The sequence below is a fragment of the Schistocerca serialis genome, chromosome 6, assembly GCF_023864345.2.
Source record: "Schistocerca serialis cubense isolate TAMUIC-IGC-003099 chromosome 6, iqSchSeri2.2, whole genome shotgun sequence".
Taxonomy (NCBI): domain Eukaryota; kingdom Metazoa; phylum Arthropoda; class Insecta; order Orthoptera; family Acrididae; genus Schistocerca; species Schistocerca serialis.
Window position 1 is genome coordinate 721760552 of NC_064643.1, and position 17472 is coordinate 721778023.

Consider the following 17472-nt stretch of genomic DNA (forward strand, 5'->3'; position numbering starts at 1 on the left):
AATTTTTCTCACAATGGTAAATAGTCAAAGCCTTGACAAAGGATATGGTTCAGTTGTTCCAGTTCGGCTAGATTATGGGAGATGAGAGGGTGGCACTGATTTGCAGCTGGTTTTTGGGGGTGAGGATATGACACAGGAAATCTATCTGTCGACAAGGTTCATGAGATAGTGCCTGTCTGCAAAGACCTTCAGCATATTGTGTAAGGCATTTCTCATCACTGAAAAAATGCGCAGTTCACTGGTAGCCCATGAATTGTTAGTGGGCTTGTACGGAAAGAGTTATGAATGGAACCACCAGAGTGGTAAATGTCAACGTCCAGGAAGATGACACATTGGGCTGAGGAGGACTAAATGAAGCAGATGGGAGAAATGATGTTGAGACTGTGGAGGAATGAGAATAGGGTACTTTGCCCATAGTTCCATATCATGGAGATATCAACAATTAATATGAATCAGACAAGGGGTTTGGGATCTTGGTTGGCTTGGAAGGTTTCCTGTAGATGGCCCATAACGGGTTGGCATAGGAGGGTGCCATGGCTGTGTCGTATATTTGTCTGCATATCGTCCCCTCAACCAAGAAGTAGCTATGAATGATAGTGTAATTAATTAGGTGTATAAGGAATAAGGTAGTGGATTTTGAGTTGAAAGGACATTCATACCACCATCCAACCATGACCCTCCCCAACTCCCTCCAGCACCTCCTGGATAGCTCACAGGAATTTCTTACCTCCATCTTCACTTTGCTCTCTTTTCGAAAGACACTTTGCAGCTGTCAATGGAGGAAAGAACAGCCATCAACAACAGATCCTGATTAATTATACTTCCTGCAACCAGAGATTTTGCCATTGTCGTGATGAACCATGGTGGTTACTTGACAGAAGGCATCAGTCAAGTGTTTGAACAAGTCCTACCATAGCGATGCCATCCCAGAGGTCCAGCACAACCTCAAATCCCTTTTCAAATCCTCAGGTTCATTCCAGAACCCCCCCCCCCCCCCCTCCCTCAGCCCAAATCTGTCTCCCTTCTCACCACATGCTTCTCAAAATCGATAAATGTAACCTTCCTGGATACCCCATTGTAGCTAGTTACTGTGCTTCCATTGACAGGCTCTCCAGTTTTGCTGACCAACAGCGTCAACCAATTGCCTGCAGCCTAGCCACCCAGTGAAGCAACATCCTTCTGACCACAACAGGCCAATTTTCACTGACTGATTCACTTCCCACGCTGTCCAGATCCTTCCTCCCAACAACAACTTCTCTGAATTTCATATATGCACATTCTCCTTGCTACACATCCTTTGATCTCACAACCGTCCTGGCCTCAATCCCTGCTAGCCTCCTGCTCCACACTTCTCTCCATCCCTACCCAGGATCTTAACTTCACTCGTTGTACTCACACACCCTCTTCCCTGCAGTCTCCCCTTCCTTTGCTCTACCTCTCTCTCCCAATCCACTCCTCCACGACATTGTGTACTGCACAATGTGTGTGTGTGTGTGTGTGTGTGTGTGTGTGTGTGTGTGTGTGTATGTGTGTGTGTGTGTGTGTGTGTGTGTGTGTTTGTGTGAGTAGCTGCCACTATTCAGTGGATGTTACCTCTACTCCTTATATTATTTAGGTTTCACCTGTAATTTGGTCATTTGCCAATGACTACAGGTATTTATGATTGTTTTTGTATTATATAACTGTTAATGAAAATGCAGTGAAATGCTGTTGTGAAGTGAAGCTTGTCACTGTACATCATGTACTTTTATGGCAGGCACAATAGTGAAAGACACTAAATCCATACACGTGATTAACGTTTATTCATACTAATTTTTTTTAGTTTCACTCATGTGATAACAGTGGAATTCCATACATTTGAGAATCATTTCCGTACATATTGGCATTAATAATTTTACAAATATTTTATAAATGTGTGATGACTGCCTTTCATTAGAAATATAATGAAAGATTGAAATTCATCTTCAAAAAGAAAAGAGGAGGGAAACTGCTTGCATTTACTTTCACCTCTCGTACTATTAAACTTTCTTAGGTAAACAGAACACTATCTACAAATTTATGATGAAAACTTCCTGTAATTGGGCAAGAAGAGAAACATTTTTGCAGTTGCAATGTTTTGTAGAGAGAAGTACTATGCAGTTAATTTTCAGTCCATAAATATTATTATTAAAGTAGTCATCTCTGTGGTGAAGGAAACATGTTAGGTGGGAAACATAGTGTTGTGTTTAGTCACAAGGGTATTGCAAAACATTATCAACTGTAATAAACTGTTGAGTGTCAGCTTGGCTTATCATCTATGCATTGTATTTCAGTGACCTAGAGGTCTTCATCAGATGTTGCAAAAGATGATCTTATACATTCCCACTGCCTGGACCTCATCCAGAGTGTGAAATTTTCATATTTGAGTTTGAATTCCAGGAACTGTCAAGCTCTTCACTATACATATTTTTCTAGAGCTTGTGCCAGCATTCTAAAGCACATACCCAGGAGCACACAAGTGGGCTGCATATATAGCCTAACAAGGAATTGTGTCATTTACAAGTTACAACATAATTTAAAGAAAACACCTTTATTTTTATTACCTTTACATACAAAATTAATCAGATTTATCTTTTTAACTATAGTAAACAAAGAAATAAAAAACTCTTTAAAAAATCGATGTTCAAGCACCGGTTTGACGATGTTCACATAATTTAACTTCAAAAGTAATACTTATTAGTTTCCTGATTTCTGATCTTTTAATGGAACCAATAAACAGTTTTTCACGATCATCTTCACTCAGTTGGCACACATTCAGGGCACCAGACAGCCTGATGGTCGCTACAAATGCGTCTCATACCCCTGCTGCATTGTTTACATGTCCTGCAATCATGAGACCTACTATAAAAAGAACATTGGCGAACTCTTCCATGAGTAAGTGTAACAGGGCACATGGATTGTTCTGGAAGAAAGTCCAAGAAGTAGTCTGCCTTTGAGTCTGATAGCTCTGGGTATGTTTTGCTGCAATATTCAAAGCTCAGTAGAAGTTTATTGTATTTACAGTGAATCCAACTTCTTGTAGGTTATTATGGTGGACAATTTTCGTTTCAGGGTTGTTCATCTGATATATCACAAGACCATTTACGCCCACCATATTGACAAAATTGTAAAACATTGTGAGAGGCCATCATTGACTATTTCTTGTGATGTCATATTATCTAAACATTTTATCATAAATATCGATGCCACACTTCATTTGGTTATAAAGTATGATGATTTCTGGTTTTCTAGCATCACCACTAACAGCATCGTTTTTTCATCATTGTGAAGTGTAGACAACAACAAAACTACTTTGTTTAGCTTTCGCACATAACTGACCAGTGTGCAATCATGTTGAAACTCGAAATGGATTCGTTTATTTCTCAGTTTTGTGTTGTTTTGAACAATTCAGGTATCCCTGGTTTATTATTTATTAGCGTTTATATGGCCATAATCCTGTGTGCCAACAGCTTTTTGCATGCAAGGACACTAGTAAACCAGTTGTCGATAGTGATATTGCTTCCCGGGCCATATAATGGGCTCAGGTCTGATGGACAATATCAAACTTTTATTTGATTCTCTAAATGGTCCCTCATGATGCATGCCTACATAGATCTCAAAATTATACACAATCTTTATAACAAACTTTGCTGGTTTGTTTGCCATGTACATCACAAAACCACAGCGTCCATTGAAAGTGACTGACTGCTCATCAGTTGTAACATTTCAACCCACAGTAGGAATCGGAATCTACTCTCTGACGTAGTCGTATACACTAATTCAATGCCAGTACCTTACAGATTATCTCAAAAGTCCTTTATATTTCTTTGCCCTGCTCAGCAAGTTCCAATTACTGATAAAATGCCTATAATTGCCTTGATTGCTATCAGGTCAGTACGAGATGCATCTCTGTCTCTTTGATATTCACTTTTTATGGTGTCAGTGTAAATGTTTGTCAAATCAAGGAGAACGTTTCAAACATCAACGTAAAAAAATAGCAGAAATGATAGAAGAGCTGTTTTAGCACTTTTAGCCAAACCTATTGGGCCTGGTGGATGAGCCAAACTGAGTGAGATTTGGTTCTTGAAGTGAGTGGAGGGACCTTTCTCCATTTCGTGCCTTTTCGAGATTGAAAGGCAGCCATAGCCAACGGATGCATATCTTCATCAGCATCATCTTCCTCACCTTCCTGTTCCATATCACACTTGTGAGGAGATACATGCAAGACATTTTGTTCCACGAGTCATCCTTCCTCCTCACTTTCCCTCAAAATGTCATAATCTTCATCATCCTCCAGTAGCCATCTCTGAATCTGTTCATCCATCTTATTTATGTAACCTAACATCTAAAATTACAGTATAAAGAATAAGAAATTACTCTAATTGCAAAAATGCATACAAATGACAATACTATGAAATGAGCAATGCCTTTTGTAATATTTATTAGAGTAATTGTATCATATTTACCTCAGTTTTACAACTTGTATAATTGTGAAAATTAATGCCCATGAACGGTCACGCAGGCTATAGATGTAGCCCACAGACTTCAACTACAATTTATTTACATATCTTTGCACTCAGCACACTACTAGTTAGAACTGGGGTTCACACCCAAGGAATACATGAAATGGTGGCATTATAGTGCACCAACTGTCAAAACTGAATCACTTGTTGTACTCACTACGCTATACATGTAGCCCACACGGGCACTCTAGTGTTAAAAAAATAGTATCCTGTATTCTTAAAAGACATATTATTGGTCAAAACTAGAAACGAAGGTCCTTAAACATACATCCAGAAACCAATCGTTGTTGAGACATAGACCATTCTAGCCTGTGATAGCTGCCTGCCTGTTGCCACTATATGAGGTGCTCAGTTTCAGTACTACTCATTCTTACATATTCTTCAGAATTAATTCTCAAAAAAATCGTGGACACAGAATCCAGTAATGTGTGTACTTTTTTAACGTGGGTGGAATCTAACTAAAAAGCCAGCTGTAAACTGCGAATGTTTAGCTCCCCATTGTAGAATCCACTGACAGAACTGTAGTCTGTTGTGGTGATTCTGTGATCTGAGAGCTTGTGTAAAGGATATGGATAAAGTAACTGCTTGTACATAATTGAACACAGAAGTATGTGGTTTCTGCCTTCAGCGGTTCCAGTTATTTGCATATTTGTTTCAGTATCATTTTCTTCTCATCACAACTCTAACTCTTCCATACCTGGTACAAAGTGTGTGAACTGTTGTCATTGTTTCAGTTGCTCCCATGTCTGCAAGGTGTCGATTAACACTGTTGCTAAATCATAGTACAATACCGTGTCTGCAGTTTCCCTCAAAGTATAATGGGGTTGAATTTCACTGTTTGTTTTTCACATTCCAAGGAATCATTAATTTTGTTCTGATCCTAGCACAGCATCAAAACAATATGTATGGGAGGGCTAACAAAGGAAACAGCTGTAAGTTTAGTGTCTAACAATGGTTTCACAATCAGTGATCTTCTTGACAGAAGTAAAGTTGTCCATATGTCAACAAGTATTTGTTAGCAGGCATTTGCTTATTGGGCTTTTTCTAGTTTTAGTTGATACTGTCTTCTGTAAGAACATGGAACATTTTCTTAATGCCCTTTAGATCCCTGCTAGTTTCAACTCTAATACACTGCCTAGTTAGATTGCTGTGATCACTTGTCAAAATCTGAGTAACCACCTTTTTGAGTGCAAACCCCTGTGAGACGTGCAGGAAGAGAGTCAGTGAGGCTCTGGAAGGTACTGACTGCGATATGGAGCCATGGCATCTACAATGCTATGGCTAGCTGTGCTAGATTACTCATTTGATGAACCTTAGTGCAAACAGCCCAGCTGATGTGGTCCCACAGGTTCTCAGTTGGGCTTATATCCAGGGAGTTTGGAGGCCAGGGGAGTGCAGTAAACTCATCCTGGTACCCTGAAACAAGGATGTCTGTTGTGAGTTGTATGACCTGTTGCATTGTCTTGCCTGTAGATGCCATCATGCTGAGGAAAAACGAATTTGATATCACAAATGTAATACCACAAAAACATTCCACAGACCATAATTCTGCCTCTTCTGCTTGGAACACTTCCGTGATTGTTGCAGGGTGTTTGCTTTCAGACGTTTCATGACATACGCACCAAAGGCTATTTATCCAATGGATTCATCTAAAAAGACCATCTGTTGCCATTCAGTGGATGTCCAGTTGTAGTATTGCTATGCAAATTCCAGCCCTCATTGCTGACAAACAGCACTCAACATGGCTGTACGAACCAGAGGCCCATACACAGCAACATTCACTGAACTGTCATTGAGGAGAAAGCACATCTATTGACCCATACACATCTCCACAGCTGTTGTTCACCCTCGTCGTCTATGGCCTGTGGTGCACTGTAGTTGCTTCGGCACGTTTTGGATAGCACCATTTTGCCATAACAGCACACAAACAGTTTAAAAACTTAGCCATTTCAGAAATGCTTCCTCTGTAAGACCAAAAGCCAATGATTGTGCCCTTTTGGACACCAGACAAACCTCTCCTTTTCTGCGTTATGACAAAGTACTCTGTTTTCCATGTCTCCCTGTTATGCACTATATACCCTCCACTGCTAGTGCTGCCATCTGACATCTGTGATTGGCTTTTACATGTTGACATCTAACAGAAGCAGTGGACACATTAATGTGACATGACAGTGCATATGAGACTGCCTGAGAGATCTCACAAGACATCAGAGTTGAGAAATGCTGAAACAACATGCGTTTCAGAAAGAACCAACATGGGAACATCAAATGACAAATCAGTTGCCAGCAGTAAAACTTTGGTTTAAAAAGCTCATGTAAGTAACACCTTACAGCCCAACCTGGTTGTCGTCCAGGCAGTAAGCAGATCATAGGCCATGTTTCATAGCACTTTAAAGAGATTACTAGGCCAGATGTAAAAGAGAAAGAAGGAATGTATAAAAAATTTTAACCCAACACCAAACACAAAACTATACTTTTTGTCAATCACATGAGGAAAACCCCAGAAATCTTCATTTATATTTGTGATATTGATGCAGGAAATTATATGAATAATAGTTATTTTGTAACTGCATGAATATTTATTGAGAAGACCCATATTCATGAACAGGACATGTAAGTTATAGCCAAGCAGTAATAGTAATAATACTGATAATAATAATAGTAATAACAATAACAGGACACCCACACCAAGCAATAATAGTAGCACAAAATGTAACAAATCCAGTACAGTGATTATGCAGAAATTTTCATAATATATGCTCAGAAATATAAGATTATAGTTTAGAGACAATATACTCCCATCTCCTACTAGAAAATATTCCCAAGAAAGAAAAAAACTGGATGAAATTCAAGTTTTAACATCAATGATATATATTCTGGAAACAAAACAAATCTATATCTTTGTCAGCAGTAACATTTTTCGTTAAAAAAATGATAGGAAAGCAAACACAATATTAATGCAAAGGACATATACATATAGCAGTGTTGCTCAAATTTTCTCATGTTGAGAGAACTGAAGGGTGATCTGTTTAAATGTTAAAAATTCTTCAACAGCCAAGATCACACAAAATATATTTTTTTTTAAATTTAAGATGAAGGAATACGATATAGTTGTAGTTAAACTACTAGAATTCTCTCAAATATAGATTTATACACTGAACAAATATCGATATTTATGGCGCTCTACGCCACATAGCCTCCCTCGCACAGTATGGAGTACGTCCCTGTGAATGGGGGGGAGGGGGGGGGGGGGAGAAGTTAGGAAGGTAATGTACAGTTCTTCCGCGTCAGGCAGAAGCGGTCAACTGGTAGGAGACCGGGGGGTGAAACCCAGTACGTCAATGGCGAAGTCAGCAAGCGACTCCTGCGGCTGAAGACGTCATCCTGGAGTGGAGGTGTAGCACTTCGTCAGCAGGCAGGCGGAGAATCACCTTGCCAGAGGGTCTAACAAAAGCACGTAAATTGCCACACAAAGCACTTGTGTTCAATTTAAAGTGTCACACCACACGAGTTTCTGCACTTCCTCCCTCAACATTGTCACACGTGAGTACCACACACACCGTATCACCATCTACGACAACAGATAATTTATGTATGTCAACAGGGTGTACATGTGTTGTGAATTCTTGGGTGGCACCTGTACGAGCAATGGTAGGGAGGCAGGGAGGTGTGGGAAAGCCATGGCAGGGGGAAGCATCTGTGAAGAGGGGGGTGACAGGTGCACTGGACTGCGCAGGCGACAACCTCGGGCGATCAGCTGACGGATGAGGGAGTGTGACCGAAGGCAACGAGGAGCCAGCGTGAATTGAACGGCATTACAAAGAGCTGTCACACAAAGATGGTAACACAATGGTAAAATCCGAGTGGTTGGCAGTTCGACTGTGAGGGCTGTGAAAAGTGAAACCTCGAAAAGATTGGCCACTCGAATTAGATGACTGCGGGGAAGAAGCAGTGTTCGGCAGAGAAGCACGCTGTGGAGAATCAATACCCGAATGTATGGTATGAGAAGATGGATGGCCACTAGAAGCAGGAGTGGGAGAAATAGGGGCAGAATCAGGGAGGTTCACCTGAGGCTCAATGAAAGCTGGTTTCACTCAGTTGTCAGACCGTGGTTACAGAGTCTTTTATGAGGAGATCCATGTTATTCTCAGAGCGTTTGGTGACCTTGTAAGGACCTGTGTAGAGTGACTGAAGCAGGGCTTTGATTGAGTCGTCTCTGAGAAACACATACTCACAAGAGTCTAGCATGCGCGGTATGTACACGCACGGAGGTGGCGGCTGAATTTTGCTGCAGTGAAGGGAGTTCAGAGGGCCGTGGAAGTGGGGTGGGAGTGACTAATTCTCCAGGCAAAACCAGAGGTTGGCCATACACAGACTTGGCTACGGAACCCTTGAGGTCTTCCTTGAAAGTCGCATGAAGGCCAAGAAGCACGAAGGGCAGTACTTCTGTCCATAGTGAGTCATGGCAACGCAAGGCAGACTTTAAGGTGTGATGCCATCACTTGACAAGCCCATTGCTTTGGGGGTGGTATGCGGAAGTATGAATTTTGACAATATCACACATTTTACAGAAGTCGGAGAAAACTGAAGACTCGAATTGTCGTCCCTGGTCAGTGGTGAGGTAAACAGGTGAGCCAAATCTAGAGATCCACGAATCTAAGAATGCTTGACTTACTGTCTCAGAGGTAATGTTCGGAATAGGCACAGCCTCAGCCCACCGAGTCATCCTGTCAATAGCTGTAAACAAGTAACGGAAACCCTCGGAGGGGGGCAAAGAGCCTACGAGGTCCACATGAACATGGTGAAACCGGCCTGGCGGTTGGGCAAAACAGCCAAGGGGTGGGGAAGTGTGCCTGGACACTTTGTTCTGTTAACACAACATGCATGCCCTGGCCCAAGACTGACAGTTGTAGTGCATGTCTCTCCAGACAAACCATTCAGGTACCAGATGGGTGGAAACTTTGACACTGGGGTGTGCTAATATGTGTAATTTGTCAAAGACCTGGCATTGAAGGGGCTTAGGAATGAACGGCAGCAACGTACCAGTCGATTCATCACACCACACTAAGTCAGATATGCCAGGGAAAGTAGAGCATACCGGTTGGAGAGAGGAGATGTTGACCAAAATTAATTGCATGGTATCGAGGTCTGCCGATTGCAACCGAGGTAGGTCCGTTAAGTCAATTAAGGTTGTGCAGCACCAACGTGCAAGAGAAAATCAGCAATCACATTGTCCGCTCCTCAGATGTAGCGAATGTCATTTGTAAATCGCAAGATGTAATCAATTTGAGGAAACCGTCGTGGGGACAGATCAGCTGCAGGATTTTTTATGGCAGGAACCAACGGCTTGTGATCAGTGAGCACATAGAAATCTCGTCCCTCAACATCAGTTCTGAAGTGTTTTATGGCCTTGTAAACTGCAAGTAATTCTCTGTCAAATACTGAATATTTCTTCTGCGTGTTGTTTAGCTTTTTTGAGAAAAACTGCAGGGGGGTCATAACATCATTGTATGTCTGACTCAGTACTGCGCTGATAGCATTGTCACTAGCATCGGTAGTGATAAACATTGTGGCGTCCGCACGTGGGTGAGCAATAGTGGCAGCGGAGGCCAACAGCTGTTTGAGTTCGTTAAATGCCTTGTCCATGTCCGGTGTCCATGGGACCTGGCAGGTGCCAGAAGTTTGTGGGCCAGCGAGAGCATCTGTGAGAGGAGCCTGCACCGCAGAAGCAGCTGGCAAATGTTTACGGTAATAATTAACGGTTCTGATGAACCTGCATAATTCCCTATAGGTCTGGGGCGTGGCATCTCAAGAACAGGCTTGATCTTGTCCTGCAGTGGTGTCAGACCATCCGACGACACAACATAACTTAGGAATGTGACGGATGACTGGTGCAATTGAGTCTTTTTATTGTTCAGTTCAATACCAGTGGCTGCTAAAATATCTGTCACGACTTGAACACGCTCCACACTCTTTACCAAAGTAGAAGCAAAAACCAATATGTCATCCATGTATACGAAACAAAAGTCTAGATGGGTTAAAGTTTGATTGATGAAACGCTGCCACATTTGGGGTTATGGCAGTCTTTTCAATATCATCTGGAGCCATAGGAATCTGATGAAATGCGTGCTTACAGTCCAAAACAGAGAAGTACTTTGCACCTGCGAGCGCATGATTGAAGTCCGCAATGTGTGGGACTGGGTATTTATCAATAATGGTGCGGGCATTTAAATGCCTATAGTCTCCAACCAAACGTCAAGTACCATCTTTCTTTTGGTCAAACAGGATAAGACTAGCCCAGCAACTGGAAGAAGGTTCAATTATTCCCTTTTGTAATAGAGCATCTAATTGTTCTTTTGCAATTTTCATAAATTCCTGCTTGAGGCAGCGTGGGCGTTGCGATATGGGCAGCCCATCGGTTAGACGTAACCGATGAACTGTGCCATTAGTGACTACTGCAATATGTGGTGTGGCACAACAGTCAGATGTCCGTGAAGCAGAGCAGGCAGTGGCGGATGGGCAAAGCTGTGGCACTGAGGGCACGGAAGTACAGGTGTGCCAACCGCTCGTAGGCTGCGTAAAGGCCGCATGTGTGTTAACATGGGTGAGGTTGGTACACTGATTCTTGGTAGCAGGCCGTGCCGCTACGAGCACTGGAGGCACGAGTGAGTGTGGCTGAACAGCAGATGGCCGTAGTTCATGGCCACGAGCTTGGGAAGTTAATTGTCCATTCGGAATGCAAGGAACATGAGAATTCGGGCATACATTGTCATTACAAGAGAGGGTGAAACTTCCTGGCAGATTAAAACTGTGTGCCTGACCGAGACTCGAACTCGGGACCTTTGCCTTTCGCGGGCAAGTGCTCTACCAACTGAGCTACCGAAGCACGACTCACGCCCGGTACTCACAGCTTTACTTCTGCCAGTACCTCGTCTCCTACCTTCCAAACTTTACAGAAGCTCTCCTGCGAACCTTGCAGAACTAGCACTCCCGAAAGAAAGGATATTCCGGAGACATGGCTTAGCCACAGCCTGGGGGATGTTTCCAGAATGACATTTTCACTCTGCAGCAGAGTGTGTGCTGATATGAAACTTCCTGGCAGATTAAAACTGTGCGCCCGACCGAGACTCGAACTCGGGACCTTTGCCTTTCGCGGGCAAGTGCTCTACCAACTGAGCTACCGAAGCACGACTCACGCCCGGTACTCACAGCTTTACTTCTGCCAGTACCTCGTCTCCTACCTTCCAAACTTTACAGAAGCTCTCCTGCGAACCTTGCAGAACTAGCACTCCTGAAAGAAAGGATATTGCGGAGACATGGCTTAGCCACAGCCTGGGGGATGTTTCCAGAATGACATTTTCACTCTGCAGTGGAGTGTGTGCTGATATGAAACTTCCTGGCAGATTAAAACTGTGTGCCCGACCGAGACTCGAACTCGGGACCTTTGCCATTCGCGGGCAAGTGCTCTACCAACTGAGCTACCGAAGCACGACTCACGCCCGGTACTCACAGCTTTACTTCTGCCAGTACCTCGTCTACTACCTTCCAAACTTTACAGAAGCTCTCCTGCAAACCTTGCAGAACTAGCACTCCCGAAAGAAAGGATATTGCAGAGACATGGCTTAGCCACAGCCTGGGGGATGTTTCCAGAATGACATTTTCACTCTGCAGCGGAGTGTGCGCTGATATGAAACTACAAGAGAGGGTGCTGACACAGTTTACAGAGTTCACAACATTGTCGTTAATGTGTGCGGGCACGGGAACATCAGATTGGCATGGAGTGACCTTTAGCACAGCACACATGTTTGGTGCTAGCCGAACTGTCACTCGGCGGAGCGAAAGGAATATGTTTGTTTAGTGGGAGGTAAAACACAGTATTTTGCACAAAATCTAGTGACAACTGATAATGCTTGAGGAAATCAATTCCGAGAATAGGTTCTTCAATTGTTGACACTAAAAATGTTCACTCCAGCTTGCACTCGGGCGAAAGTTTCACTGTATACAGAGTAGAACCCGAACACTGTACGGTAGACAAGTTCACTGCACGAAGTACTGTTTTGTGTGGTTGCACTTCATTGGTTGCTAGGCGAACCGGCAGCGAAGAGACATCTGTGCCAGTGTCTACCAGAAAACATACACCTGATTGTAAATCGCAAACATAGACTCGACCACACTTACTGTTGTTGTCCGAAACGGAATGCAGCGTTGGATGGTGCCCATTGTTTACATCGCAGGAGGTGGCACCGCAGCCTACCTGCGGTTGGAGTTTGGGTAAGAACACGGTGACTGGCATGTGCGAGCTTGCTCCCCGAACCTTGCGTGGAAGAAACTGTAAGGTTGGGTGGGCCTGTGCTCCTGTGGGTAGTTGCTAGGTGACGGAGTATGTGACCCAGAGTCTTCCACAGAGGCCAAAACACTGTCGTTGCGGGGAGTTGAAGGTGCAGGCAGGGCGGATAGTTTAACAAACTTGTGATTAGCAGCACCATACAAGGACGTGGAGTCAGAAAGCTTCTTAGTGCAGTTACGTCCAGAAGGCAGTGCACAGAGCTCACGTTGCCTGGCAGAGTAGGCTCTGTCAGCGGTGTGTAAACGTTCATTTACTGGCCTATCTTCATACGCAGAGATTGCAGTCTGGACAAGCAAAGGCAGCTTTTCTGTCCAGATTTCTGCAAGCGTATCATCAGGCAGAACTTGCTCACAATGAGAAGACAGATGCACTGCCACAGCTGAGACGGAGACCTGTCGCCAAGACGCTCTTCGTAGATGAGCTGTCGCACGTTTTCTCTCCTGGTTTTCGAGACGCACTCCAGTATCGTCTGTTTCACCACAGCATACTTCCCTGCTGGGGGGGGGAGGGGGGGGGTGCTTTGATCAGATCGTAAATTAAATCGATGTGGTCGAGAAGATGGTTCATGAGGCAGGCAAAGCGTGCGTCATCGTTCAAAGCACAGACATTGAATGTTTGCTCAACCACATTAAACCAGAACTCTGGGTGAGCGGGTTTGAAGTCTGGTAGTTTCGGCAGATTCGGCACTGCAGTCACTGAGGAGTGCGCCTATTTCTTCAGACAGAAGTATAGCATGCAGAAGATAGTGAGTCCGAATTATTGGCATCCCGTAATGCGGGTATCGCGAAATTCACTTGACGCCGGGGGGCGGCTGAGAAGTGACGGATGCTCAAACAGTGTGAGAACCGTAGTCAAAATGTGCATTCTCATTGACGTGATAACTCGGAGAGAAGCCACAAGTACTTAAGAACACCGGTGAATGTCCGTTATGAACACTGTATTCACTCGGCCTTGAGTGGTGGGGCTGGTTGTAGATGTCCGGGTAATTACTGTCCAGCACAGAATTGTTGACTTGATTAGAAGCAACACAAGGATCCCACGCATGTCCACTAGGATGCACACTCGGTGTGATATTTGCTGTTTAGCGAGCATTGAGCACCTGTTGACTAGCCGGTGCGGAAGGATACACACGTGGCGGGAACTGATTCGAGTTTGAATTTACTACTGGATTTTCCAAAGTAGCAAAACTTCGCTCGACGCCACAAACTGTATTGAATTGTGCATTCGACACAGGAGTAGGAATTTTCTGAACAACACTCTGTGGAGAAGATGTGGTAAGGTCTAGGCTAACAAAGCCAGAGTCCGCAACCGTTGGCGGATGGAAGAAACTGGTGGCACTTGACGAATTCCACTGCATGTATGGGCTGAAGGATTCTGAAGAGTCTTGTGGCATGTCCACTACAATGGCAGGAGTGCTGGAGAGATGTTGCTGAAATCCGGGTGGCAGTGAGTGCTGAAAGGCCATTGTCTGAAACTGAACAACGGCCCTCGCGATCGCGAAGAAACCCGCCGTGATAGGTGCATAAATAACCTTCGGGCAGTAACTTGGACGTGTATTACACAAAAAACGGGGTCACCAGTGAGGGAATAAGATATAGTTGTAGGTAAACAACTAGAATTCTCTCAAATATAGATTTATTAGCGCTTTGCTTCTACACAGATACAAGTCTGGAGGCTAACTGCCGTTAGCGGCCAACATCCTCCCCAAAGCCCTCTCCTCAAAGATAGCACACTTATACACTGAACAAATATCGATATTTATGGCGCTCTATGCCACAAAGACAACCAGTTTCAACAGACAATGCTTTCATCTTCAGGTCATAAAATCATATTGTTGTAAAGTATGCTCATTTTATACTCACATCACACACATCCAACTGATATCATGCATGTGATGTCAGCATGAAATGAACATGTTTTACAACAATAAGATTTTAAAACCTAAAAATGACAGCATAGTCTGTTGAAACCAGTTCTCTCAAATAAAAAATAGTTTATGCGACTTTGGCTGTTGATTGGTTTTTAGCAGTCTTAGCATAGCATCATACTACAGAACCTGACAGCACAGTTTCCTCATTCTATCTACTCCAGTAATAGCACATTTTTCAAGCTCCGTGAGTTATTTTTATATTTACGCTTTTTTCAAAAACTGTGTATTGACCCTACAGAAGACAAACACAGCATGTCAATTAGGTTTAAAATTTATTCTTTCATGTTCTTTTGATCTTTGTTCTGCACTTTCCAATTTTTAGTGTCTAGCAAAAGGTAGACCAGTAGATTGATTAAAAAATGCACATTTAGTTGATTTAACATAGGAAAAATTTCTTATGTTGATGTTTCCTATTTTCACTCCTGTCATTTATTTCACTTACTTGAATGCTTTTTATGCTGAACACTCCTTTCTTGAGATCTTATTTTTTATACTGCTGCAAACAGCTGTCAGCAGAATGCTTCTGATAACTGTTTGTGTAATCTGTTACAAAGGACAGATCTCTCTCCTTTTCAATCAATTTGTTCTTGAGATTAAGTGTATTATAATGAATTGCACTTACTTGTGCTTCTTTTGTGCCTTTGTCCCACACTGAAGAATGTGTACTTCAAATGTCTTTAGAGGTATCTGACAGAATATTTGGAGCATATTATGAAATTAATGTGGTGTGAATGCCCCTAAATATTGGAGTTTATCATCAGATTATAATTTTTTTAAATATATTTTAATATTTTATGAGTAGAAGTAAGTCATTCTTGCATAATACACTAATAACATCACATCTCAGTAAGTGGAATGTTAGCTAACCAAAAAGACTGTTAAAGAATTAATACTGAAATCTTGCTAGTTTGTTATTATGTATCTGGCATATATTTGTGCAACCTGTATTACTGTCCTTCAGATTGAGGTATCATTCTATATAGTGACACTTTGTCTGCCATAAAATCAGTAGATATACTATTCACATAACTCACAAGATATGTCTCTGTTAAAAAGTAAATACAAATGTGAGAGAAGTTATAAAGGGGGAAAACAGTAAACAGCACAATTCCTAGCACTGTAAGTAAGCTGATTGTCTTTCCAGGTAACAGCACAAATTTATTATTTTGACTCAACATAACCTGTTGGTGTACATTGGGTAGATAGTCTGTCATTATATTGATATATTTACTACAACAGGAATTTTAGTGTTTGACAAAATCTTACCCATAATAGCTTCATTTACATCTCATCTTTTCTTATTAAATTGTGGAAGGAAAAACATATTTCTGTTGTGCCAGTGGAAATAATTTCTGGTGTAAGAAAGTTAACTAAAAAAATAACTAATCCAGTTAAACAACATAAGCACTGATCAAACTGTGTTATGCAAATGTGAATGTCTTTGATTCTGCTTGATGGCCTCTAGTACGCTTTAACATTAAACATGTGCATACATTGTGCCTGTTTTCCAGTGTCATCCACTCTTTTTCACTAGGACATTGCTTAAACCTTTTCTTCTCAGGAAAAATCCATCAAATAATTTCTGTAGAAGTAATTCAACTTCCATCAATATATCTGGCTATATGTCTCACCCACTTCCATTTTAGCTTTACAGAAGCTAAAATAACATTTTCAATTACTGCTTTTTCCCATCCTTTTATTTCTTTGTCTTTCATTATTGTTCTTTCTATTACCCATACCCGTTCAGAAGCTCTCCGTTTTTATGTTTGTTTTCCTTACAGTTTGCAGGACATTTCTGATTCAGAGAATTTCAGTTTGAGAGAAGCCTGTTTAGGGATGAAAAGTGGCACTATTTCATCTTATTGATTTTATACTGAAAGAAATAAATAGAAGAATGCAAAGAGCTTCGAGTTTCTGTACCAATAAGTCTGAAGTGGACTGTCTGTAAACAATATGTATAAAATGGATCATTTTACTGTGGAACTTAGCCATATGTTTTTGTCCTCTGGAGACATATTTTTACATATTCTTAAGGGTGTTGTAAATATTTCTGTTACTAGTAGTCACAAATGAATTTTCTAGTTAGATTACTTACAGTAAACCACCGTTTTTATACTTTTCATAAAACTATGTGCTTCACTATGTCACTTAGAGAGTAATAGACTGCAGTATCATATATCGTAGCTACTTTTAATGCAAAAGCTACATATATTTTTCTCTTCAAAATGAGTGAGAAATTTAAATGCTTAATTTGAAGCCATTTTGACTATTTTTCGACCGTGACTGTCTCAAGAAATATGTAAAGTTTTTTTTTTTAAGTTACCACCACCAGTTTGTGGCTGGTAGTGATAGTTAAAAAAAAATTCTTTACATAAATGCTTAATGCCTGACTCAAGTAGATGACACAGCCCATCTTAAATAACTTATGATTAGGAGGAGGCTCAAAAGATTCTCCATTACACTGGAAGTAAAGCACTGAGTGTGGAAGAGATAGAAAGCTACAAAGCAAAACTAGTTTTTAAACAGGGGTAGTAGGGGTTAACTGAACGTAATTTTTTTTTTTTTTCTTCTTGTGTCGTTGTTGTTGTTGTCTTCAGCCCTGAGACTGGTTTGATGCAGCTCTCCATGCTACTCTATCCTGTGCAAGCTTCTTC

General features: G+C 41.9%; 1 protein-coding gene and 1 non-coding gene across 2 annotated transcripts in view; one reads left to right on the forward strand and one right to left on the reverse strand.

Annotated features, from left to right (window-relative positions):
• The window catches only part of LOC126485046 (protein madd-4-like), a 697683-nt gene that overhangs the window by 407809 nt on the left and 272402 nt on the right, over positions 1 to 17472 (forward strand). The window lies entirely within an intron of this gene.
• Trnas-cga (transfer RNA serine (anticodon CGA)) lies at positions 11654 to 11728 on the reverse strand. The gene has a single exon. It is a non-coding gene; the product is annotated as a tRNA-Ser (tRNA).